This window comes from Erpetoichthys calabaricus, chromosome 3 (genome assembly GCF_900747795.2).
Source record: "Erpetoichthys calabaricus chromosome 3, fErpCal1.3, whole genome shotgun sequence".
Classification (NCBI taxonomy): Eukaryota; Metazoa; Chordata; class Cladistia; order Polypteriformes; family Polypteridae; genus Erpetoichthys; species Erpetoichthys calabaricus.
Window position 1 is genome coordinate 37,755,056 of NC_041396.2, and position 10,118 is coordinate 37,765,173.

Here is a 10,118-nt window from a genome sequence, read left to right on the forward strand (position 1 = left end):
GCTAGTTACATGCCACTCAGTTAATTTTCCTCCATATTTACTTGTTTATATATTGGTGAGCTTTCATTTTTGGGTCAATTGATTGATTAATGATTGGTGGATCTACTAATACTAGTTCCTGTTCCTATATCATAGTTCATTATTGGTTTGCTATGTCCTGATAAAGAGATTTTTCCTCAAAACGCGTTTATCTACACCTTGCATCATTGAATAGCTTCTGAATCCAGCAACACTTCTTCTTATGTTATGCCTATTTAGGCTTCATGATATTATTTCTGATAATTATTGTAAATAACTTGGGTTGTTAGTTCTTTTTATAGTTGGCTTACACTATTTATTATTTTTTCTATTATTGTTTCTGTTGTTTATGGTATATTTATACTATTTTTGCATATACATTTCTATTGTATATGTTTTTGGTTGTTTTTGTACAGTATTTACAATATATGTATTCCATAATTTTTTGTATCATCTATTGGCATGTACTGCGGTTGACTGGCACCCTGCCCAGGATTGGTTCCCTGCCTTGCGCCCTGTGTTGGCTGGGATTGGCTCCATCAGACCCCTGTGACCCTGTGTTCGGATTCAGCGGGTTGGAAAATGGATGGATGGATTTTTTGTAATAGTTTTATGTACATTACTCCATTCTATAATAATGACTTTTACTTTATTTAAATATATAGAGTGAAATTATATACTTTGACAAAGCTTTTTTTCTTTTATACATCCATCCATCCATTTTCCAAACCGCTGAATCCGAACACAGGGTCGGGGGGTCTGCTGGAGCCAATCCCAGCCAACACAGGGCACAAGGCAGGAACCAATCCCAGGCAGGGTGCCAACCAATGTTCCCTCTAAGGAGTAGCATATAGTGAGCAAAAAACATTGTTTATGAGCGACATTTTGTTTAAGCCAAAAATTTATGAGCACCAACTCCGACGGTCGGAGTGAGCGATCGTGCGATAAGTACGAGCGACGCCGTCGGAATGAGCGATCGTGCGGGAAGTATGAGCGACGCTCTGAATCCGTGTAAGCGATCGCTCACGCGCTTAGCTTAGAGGGAACATTGGTGCCAACCCACCACAGTCTTTTATACATATAAAATACATATATATACTTTTTGGGTTATGCTTACTTTATCTTTTGCTCATTATCCCAGTAAGCAGGCCGTTTATATTTTTCATAGTTTTGCAGTAGTGGTTGCTCTATTTAAGTTGTGTTCTGCCATTACCAATACTAAATAAAAGAATGATAGGCAGCATGCAAGAGGAGACCCACAAATTTCTGAAAAATGTATTATAAAATTTATAGCAGTTTCCTTTTAGTAACCTTCAAAATACTCTCCTTAGGGTGCATTACACTTGTCCCATAGTTTCTAACATTTCTGGTACTTATCTTTTTTTACCATGTTTACATAACTCCTGCATGTGTTTCTAAATTTCTTCATCCATCCATCCATTTTCCAACCCGCTGAATCTGAACACAGGGTCACGGGGGTCTGCTGGAGCCAATCCCAGCCAACACAGGGCGCAAGGCAGGGAACCAATCCCAGGCAGGGTGCCAACCCACCGCTGGACACACACCAAGCACACACTAGGGCCAATTTAGAATCACCAATCGATCTAACCTGCATGTCCTTGGACTGTGGGAGGAAACCAGAGTACCCGGAGGAAACCCACGCAGGGAGAACATGCAAACTCCACGCTGGGAGTAGCCGGGAAGTGAACCCGGGTCTCCTAACTGCAAGGCAACAGCCCTACCACTGCCCCACTGTGCCGCCCTTCCTAAATTTCTTCCACAATAGAAATTTATTTTTTCAAACATAGTCACTTCTTCAGATACGGTTTTACTGACCAAAAAACAAAATTTCACCCAAAAATCACCCAAGCCGTGAGCACAATTGTAGAATAAAAACCAGAAATATTCACTCAATCAACTCAGCACAAAGCTATTTTGAAGACTGAATAACTAGAGTGTAGACATATGCTACCTGGTGGCACGTTGCTGTCAAGTCAAGTCAAAGTGAACTTTATTGTCATCTCAACCATATACAAGTATACAGATAGACAAAATTGCGAAGCTCAGGGTCAAGCTCAGGGTCCACAGTGTAACAACATGACGTGCAAATAATAAATTAAAAATAGAATTAAAACAACTAAACTCTACTATCCACCTTAATGAATCATTTCAGGGATTGTTGGGTCCCCCTAGAATTGTTCCATAGTCATGTGAAACAAATCAGCAAATCATACCAAACCAGCCTTAATTGTTTGTCTTGGTATTTTTTATCATTATTGGGTTTGCTGTGAAAGGCAAAGGACCTCGGTGATTGCATCTTCTCCCTGTTTCTGGGTGGATTTTCCTCCAATTACTTCATTTTCTCCCCACATTCCTACAAAATGTGCCTGTTAGGGTTAGAGCTGGCAAATCCAAATTGTTCCTGTGTGGGTGTGTGAATTGGAGGGCTCTGTGATGGGGTGGTCTTTAATCCAGGATGGCTCCTTCCTTGAACCAAATACATCCCCTTTGACCATGAACTAGATTAAGAGGTCTTCAGATTACTTTGTTATTTTATGGCTCAAGAAGGTTTGGACAGTACGAAAAATGATAATATAAACAAAAAGGATTGATTTGTAAATTTACTTTGTCTTGTGTTTAAACACAAACAGTCTAAATACAAGATATTTCATATTTTACTTAATCAATGGCATTGTTTTTTGAAGATAAACTTTATTCTGAAATTGATGCCTGTGTATCTTGTTCCAAAAACGTTGGAACAATGTGTTGATAATGATGTGACAAACTGAAATAACAAAGTGATGTGAAACGGCTGTTCTATTATATGAGGAGCCTTCAAGAAAGCTCCAGTCCTTCAAGAATTGGTCGAGGCTCGACGATTTGCTAACAGATGTATTTGTGGATAGGCCAGCACTTTGAGAACAACGTCACCCAAAGACAAATCAGTCAGATTTTCAACATTCCACCCTCTAGAATCCACAATATACTGTATTTAAATCTTAGGGCAAGTCCAAAAAACACTTCTGGATGTTTGTGATCACCAATCCCTCAGACGTCAATATCTTAAAAAACATCAAGTGTTTGTAATGCAGATCATGACATGGGCTCAGGGAGTCATCACATGAGTTGGATTCCAAGAACCTCTTTGAGACTGTCCAAAAGTCATTTCTGTGAATGCACAGGATACAAAAGCTTTCAGTTGTCACACACATGTGTTTAGGAGGAAGCTGAGTGGACCAAGTGAAGGTAATTACCCGCCAGGCTAGGGGATGGCAGGGTGCACTAAATCTACTTCTGTTGTCTCTGCAGGCCAAATACAGGATCCAACATCGATGATGTCACTTCTGTTTCAGGTACCAAGACTTGTGTCACTTCTGGTTCCGGTGTCCAGAACGACGTCACTTCTGGTTCCTGCCAAAGATGACATCACTTCCAGGTTTTGGTTGTTAAAACGGCCATCATTTCACAATTCAAATCACTTCAGTTTGGAGCTCAACCAATGCACTTCAGTGCTGTCTTCAATACCCTTTTGCAGCCAGTGAATAATATATAGGTGGCTGCCGCAAACCTTTTTCATGTGTTGAGACTGATTACTTTCATGCAGTTCAGTACTTGGTTTGCCAGTACTTCTCAGTCAGATCTGAAGATCCTCCTACTAACATTTCATGGAAATCCTCTCAGTTCAAAATCTTCTCTTACTACTAGTGTCCAACATTGCGGCCTATGGTTGTCGCCGTGACAGGTACCAACAACACTTTGGCCAGAGCTCCTTGTAGGTGTTCCTGCTGCTGAGGTCTTGAATGGGGTCCTTTAAAACTGGTCTATTGTGAGTTGCAGGAGCTCTTAAAAGCCTGGGACTTGAAGACATTCACAGCAGAAAGATCTGCTACTTGTTCTAGCATGCACTCAGTAACCATTTAAGTCTTCCAGGTCTGTCATTCCATCTGAATCAGCTCAAGACCAAGTGGTGAGCAGCTGACAAATTGGCACCTCTGTTTACCTGAGTGTTTGGAATATACAATCTCAGATCAGGTCATCATTGACCTGAGGTACCAGGTCAAAGTACTAGGTACATTTAAAGTACAAACAACTTAGATTTCAAACAAGGTCTTTATTATCGGTAATCTATGATTACCACAGAAATTCAATAGCAGGCCATTCCTCTGACATGAGCCCTTGGTGTGGTGGAGGAGCTAGCATGCCTCCATGATCATTACAGCTGTGTTATCTGGAGCTTCATGCTTCTAATGGCATCACAAATGGAGCAATCAAACACAAAAAATCAATTAATGTTTAATTAAATTTAGTAGGCTTGAGAAGAATTCTAATTTTGGCTTAAAAACCATTTGGTAATAGCAGAATTGACAGCTCATTATGCACCGATCCATTTTCAAATCTGTTTAATTCAGTTCAGGGTGGTAGAGGACTCAAACCAAAACTGAATGGGATGTCAGACCAATGCAGGAGTGCCAGATGAAAACCTGTACATACACATGGACAACATGTAGACTTCTTATGGACAGGATGGGATATGAACCCTAGTCTATAAAGCTGGTTATGCCATCTATATAATAAACACTCATCTCTTTCATTCATTTTCTAACCAATTTCTTACCCTGCTTGCCCATGTCAGCAACACTGGGCATAAGACAGGAACCAACTCTGGAACAGGACCTCAGCCCATCACAGGGCAACATAAAATACTCACTAACACCAAGTCAGTTTTGAGTTCCCAGTTAACTCAACATGGACATCTTTGGGATGAGTCAGCAACACTCATGCAGATGTACTGAGATTGAAAAGGAATGAGGAGTGTACTTCTGAAAATCAGGAGCCCAATTAATTACCTGACATGACAGATTTCTACTTGGCTCAAATAAGGCTCTGTTTGGATGGGATTAGTTTAAACACCTGGAGTGTTTTTACTGAGGACCTCTGTAATTTTACTTTTGTCCTGTCGGTACTCCTTATTGTGATGTTGGAAAACAGGAGAATGTGATATAGATAGATAGCAGCATACTGATACAAAAAACAATATTAAATTATCTATACTAATTAATAAAAGGCAAAGCCCTCACTGACTCACTGACTGACTGACTGACTGACTGACTGACTGACTGACTGACTGACTCACTCACTCACTCACTCATCACTAATTGTCCAACTTCCCGTGTAGGTGGAAGGCTAAAATTTGGCAGGCTGATTCCTTACAGCTTACTTACAAAAGTTAGGCAGGTTTCATTTCAAAATTCAACGCGTAATGGTCATAACTGGAACCTCATTTTTGACAATATACTGTAATGGACGGCAGCTTGATGGCCGTGGGAGGCGGAGTTGAGTGTCACGTCATCACGCCTCCCACGTAATCACGTGAAAGACTGTGAACTGAGTAAGGAGAAATGAAGGAAGAGCCGCAAACAGCGAAGAACAAAAAATTAATTAAACAATTGAGAAGGGAGCGAGTGAAGCATACGAGCATCTTCATAAGGGAAACAAAGCACGGTGTAAAACGTAAGTTTAAATTAAGTTTATTGAAACGCTCCCGTTGCGGATTGCAATAACATATTCGCGAGATAAAAGAACTCAGTAGGGAGAAATGAAGGAAGAGCCGCAAACAGCGAAGAACAAAAAATTCATTAAACAATTGAGAAGGGAGCGAAACAATAAGAAGCCAGCGAGTGAAGCATACAAGCATGTTCATAAGGGAAACAAAACACGGTGTAAAACGTTAGTTTAAATTAAGTTTATAGAAACGCTCCCGCTGCGGATTGCAATAACATATTCGCGAGATAAAAGTTTAATGAGAAGACACGAGGTATAAACGAACCACACGCCGTTGCGCAACGTTAGGGGCAACAGTTTCAACCATTCTATGATCTGCTTCTCGCAACTGAAAGACGGCACATGGCGGATGTTAGCCAACTTGCTGACCGCAATGTTAGGGGCTTCAACTCTGGCGCTGACGATAGAGATTCGATTCCCGAGAGGGGATGAAGTGAGTGTGTATGCCTGATGAGCCCAGAATTAGGGAGAAACACGTGTCGCATACTCTTTGCATTATTTGAAAGTAAACTATTAAAACCATTCTATGATCAGCTTCTGGGAACAGAAAGAGGGCACGTGGCGGATGTAAGGCGACTTCCTGACCAACCACAAGCGTTACCTGGCAGGTAACCACCCATACAGTCAGATTGTGATTCAGAAAACGAATGCCATGAATGTAATTACCACGATCTACATACTGTCAAATAAACGAAACACACGCCGTAGCGCGACAGCTGTGAAAAGCGAGGTTCAGAAAAAAACAGATCCTTAACAAATTGTTATTGGTATACTGTATTTTCGATCCGTTTAAAAAGGTTTTCTTTTCTTAAAAAATTAAAAGCAGTACTTCGCCGCAACGAAGCGCGAGAATTTGGCTATATATATCTGCTTCTCACACTTAAAAGAGGGCACGTGGCGGATTTTAGACGACTTCATGACCAAACATAACTGTTACCTGCCACGTAGGGTTACCACTTTTAATACAAAAAAATAAGGGACGCACACTACAGCGGGTGCCACATCCCAGTGCCAACACTTTGCAGACTGTACTTAAAAGACCCGCCCTCCTCACTGGACAGTTAAAAAGACCAATCAAACTAACGATGACGTCAAGTATTACCCAATCAAAACTACGAAAGGAGGCATCTTCATAAAATGCGTGTGGGATGATTTGCATGAGACGCTGCTTTAAAAAAAATGATAAAAAAAATACGGGATAAATCCCGTCCCGTATTGATTCAAAACGGGATGCGCAATTTCATTCTCAAATACGGGACGATTCCGTATTTTAAAGGACGGGTGGCAACCCTACAGTGCCAGGTAACCACCCATACAATCAGATTGTGATTCAGACTAGGAATGCAATGAATGTAATTACCCCGATCTACATACAAGGCGAAAGTCTTGCAACATTCAAAGATGATGGTTTGGGATAAGTACACCATAGAACATAAAAGAGCTTATGAAGCCTTGAACCAAAAAAAGCAAGATCTCAGAAATCGTAAAAAAAAATAGGAGGTAATGTCGTTTTACTCGCTGTAGATTTTAGTCAAACATTACCAGTTATTCCACAAGGGAGACCAGCAGATGAACTCAACGCGTGTTTAACATCCATGCTTCTCCCACGCTCGGTTATATGTCGCGTGTTCTCGGGTAGGTACACCAAAAAATGTATACATTTAAGCATGTAATGGGCAAACAAAAAATGAGGTATACCCAAAGGCACTTCAGTAGTACTTAATGTAACTTTACTTCTTAAATGTTAATGTTTTACTGTTTAATAATTTATACGCTTCTTATATGTTGTTCAAATTCTTTTATCAAAATACCAGTGACAGCGCAATGCACGATAACATGGAGTGAATACACCATACGCATCCGCCCACGGCCGCCCTGGTGTGCGCAGATAGGAGTTGATTCTACAATAAAATAAAATAAAGATAAAACCCCAGGATTGTTTCCTGCCTTGTGCCCTGTGTTGGCTGGGATTGGCTCCAGCAGACCCCCGTGACCCTGTGTTCGGATTCAGCGGGTTGGAAAATGGATGGATGAATGGATGGAGTTTACTGTTTAATAATTTATATTTATATGAGATGTGCTTCTTATATATTACTTCATATTCTCATATGATAATGATGTTAATGTTGTTTATATTGATTTCTATGTTATTGAAACTGCATGTATGTGTGTATATGTATGTATATATATATATATATATTTATATATATATATGTGTGTGTATACATATATGTGTATGTATATATATATATATATATATATATAATTTATGTGTATGTGTGTATGTGTGTATATATATATATATATATATATATATATATATATATATATATACTACCAAAATACCCGCGCTTCGCAGCGGAGAAGTAGTGTGTTAAAGAGGTTATAAAAAAAAAAAAGGAAACATTTTAAAAATAACGTAACATGATTGTCAATGTAATTGTGTTGTCATTGTTATGAGTGTTGCTGTCATATATATATATAATATATGTGTATGTGTATATGTATATATATATGACAGCAACACTCATAACAATGACAACACAATTACATTGACAATCATGTTACGTTATTTTTAAAATTTTTCCTTTTCTTTTTCATAACCTCTTTAACACACTACTTCTCTGCTGCGAAGCGCGGGTATTTTGCTATTTATCTATATATATAAAGGAGAGTTGGGATCCGAGAGACTGTGTTTGTGTGTTTGTGGAGGGATGGAGAGTTAAGGCGGGTGTTGGAGTCACGTGATCATCTCCCCTCCCATTCACCTCATTTCATTCACTTCATTTCGCTTCAAGCTGAGCTCCGCAGCTGGCGCGGTCTTGCTGTTCTTGATTTGCTTTTCACATGGCCAAGTATACGTTGCATGCTCAAGAGTAAGCTCAGCGCACAACTTGGTCATATTACAACCGGAGGGGCGAACTGACAACATGGTATACAAAGAGATCCTTAACAAATAATTATTGGTATAATTTCCCTCAGTTTATTATTTAAAATTTTAAAGCAGTACTTCGCCGCTGCAAAGCGCGGGTATTTTGCTCTATATATATATATATATATATATATATATATATATACATATATATATATATATATATATATATATATATATATGTGTGAATGTATGTATGTATATATGTATGTCTATATTTATATCTATCTATCTATCTATATATATATATATATATATATATATATATATATATATATATATATATATATATATATATGTAGATATGTAAATTTGTATATGTGTATATATATATACTAGCAAAATACCCGCGCTTCGCAGCGGAGAAGTAGTGTGTTAAAGAGGTTATGTAAACATATATATACATAAACATATATACTTATATACATATCTACATATACACATATCTACATATATATATATACATATAGACATCCACATACAGTATGTATACATATATCAACATATATATACACATACATATACACACATACATACATACACATACATATATATATATATCCATCCATCCATCCATTTTCCAACCCGCTGAATCCAAACAGGGTCACGGGGGTCTGCTGGAGCCAATCCCAGCCAACACAGGGCACAAGGCAGGGAACCAATCCCGGGCAGGGTGCCAACCCACCGCAGGACACACACAAACACACCCACACACCAAGCACACACTAGGGCCAATTTAGAATCGCCAATCCACCTAACCTGCATGTCTTTGGATTGTGGGAGGAAACCGGAGCGCCCGGAGGAAACCCACGCAGACACGGGGAGAACATGCAAACTCCACGCAGGGAGGACCCGGGAATCGAACCCAGGTCCCCAGGTCTCCCAACTGCGAGGCAGCAGCGCTACCCACTGCGCCACCATGCCGCCCTATATATATATATATATATATATATATATAAAAATATATATATATATATATACACATACAGACACATATATATATATATACATATAGCAAAATACCTGCGCTTTGCAGCGGAGAAGTAGTGTGTTAAAGAGGTTATGTAACCATATATATACATAAACATATATACATATATATACATATCTACATATACACATATCTACATATACATACAGTGGTGTGAAAAATTATTTTCCCCCTTCCTGATTTCTTATTCTTTTGCATGTTTGTCACACAAAATGTTTCTGATCATCAAACACATTTAACCATTAGTCAAATATAACACAAGTAAACACAAAATGCAGTTTGTAAATGGTGGTTTTTATTATTTAGGGAGAAAAAAAAATCCAAACCTACATGGCCCTGTGTGAAAAAGTAATTGCCCCCTGAACCTAATAACTGGTTGGGCCACCCTTAGCAGCAATAACTGCAATCAAGCGTTTGCGATAACTTGCAATGAGTCTTTTACAGCGCTCTGGATGAATTTTGGCCCACTCATCTTTGCAAAATTGTTGTAATTCAGCTTTATTTGAGGGTTTTCTAGCATGAACCGCCTTTTTAAGGTCATGCCATAGCATCTCAATTGGATTCAGGTCAGGACTTTGACTAGGCCACTCCAAAGTCTTCATTTTGTTTTTCTTC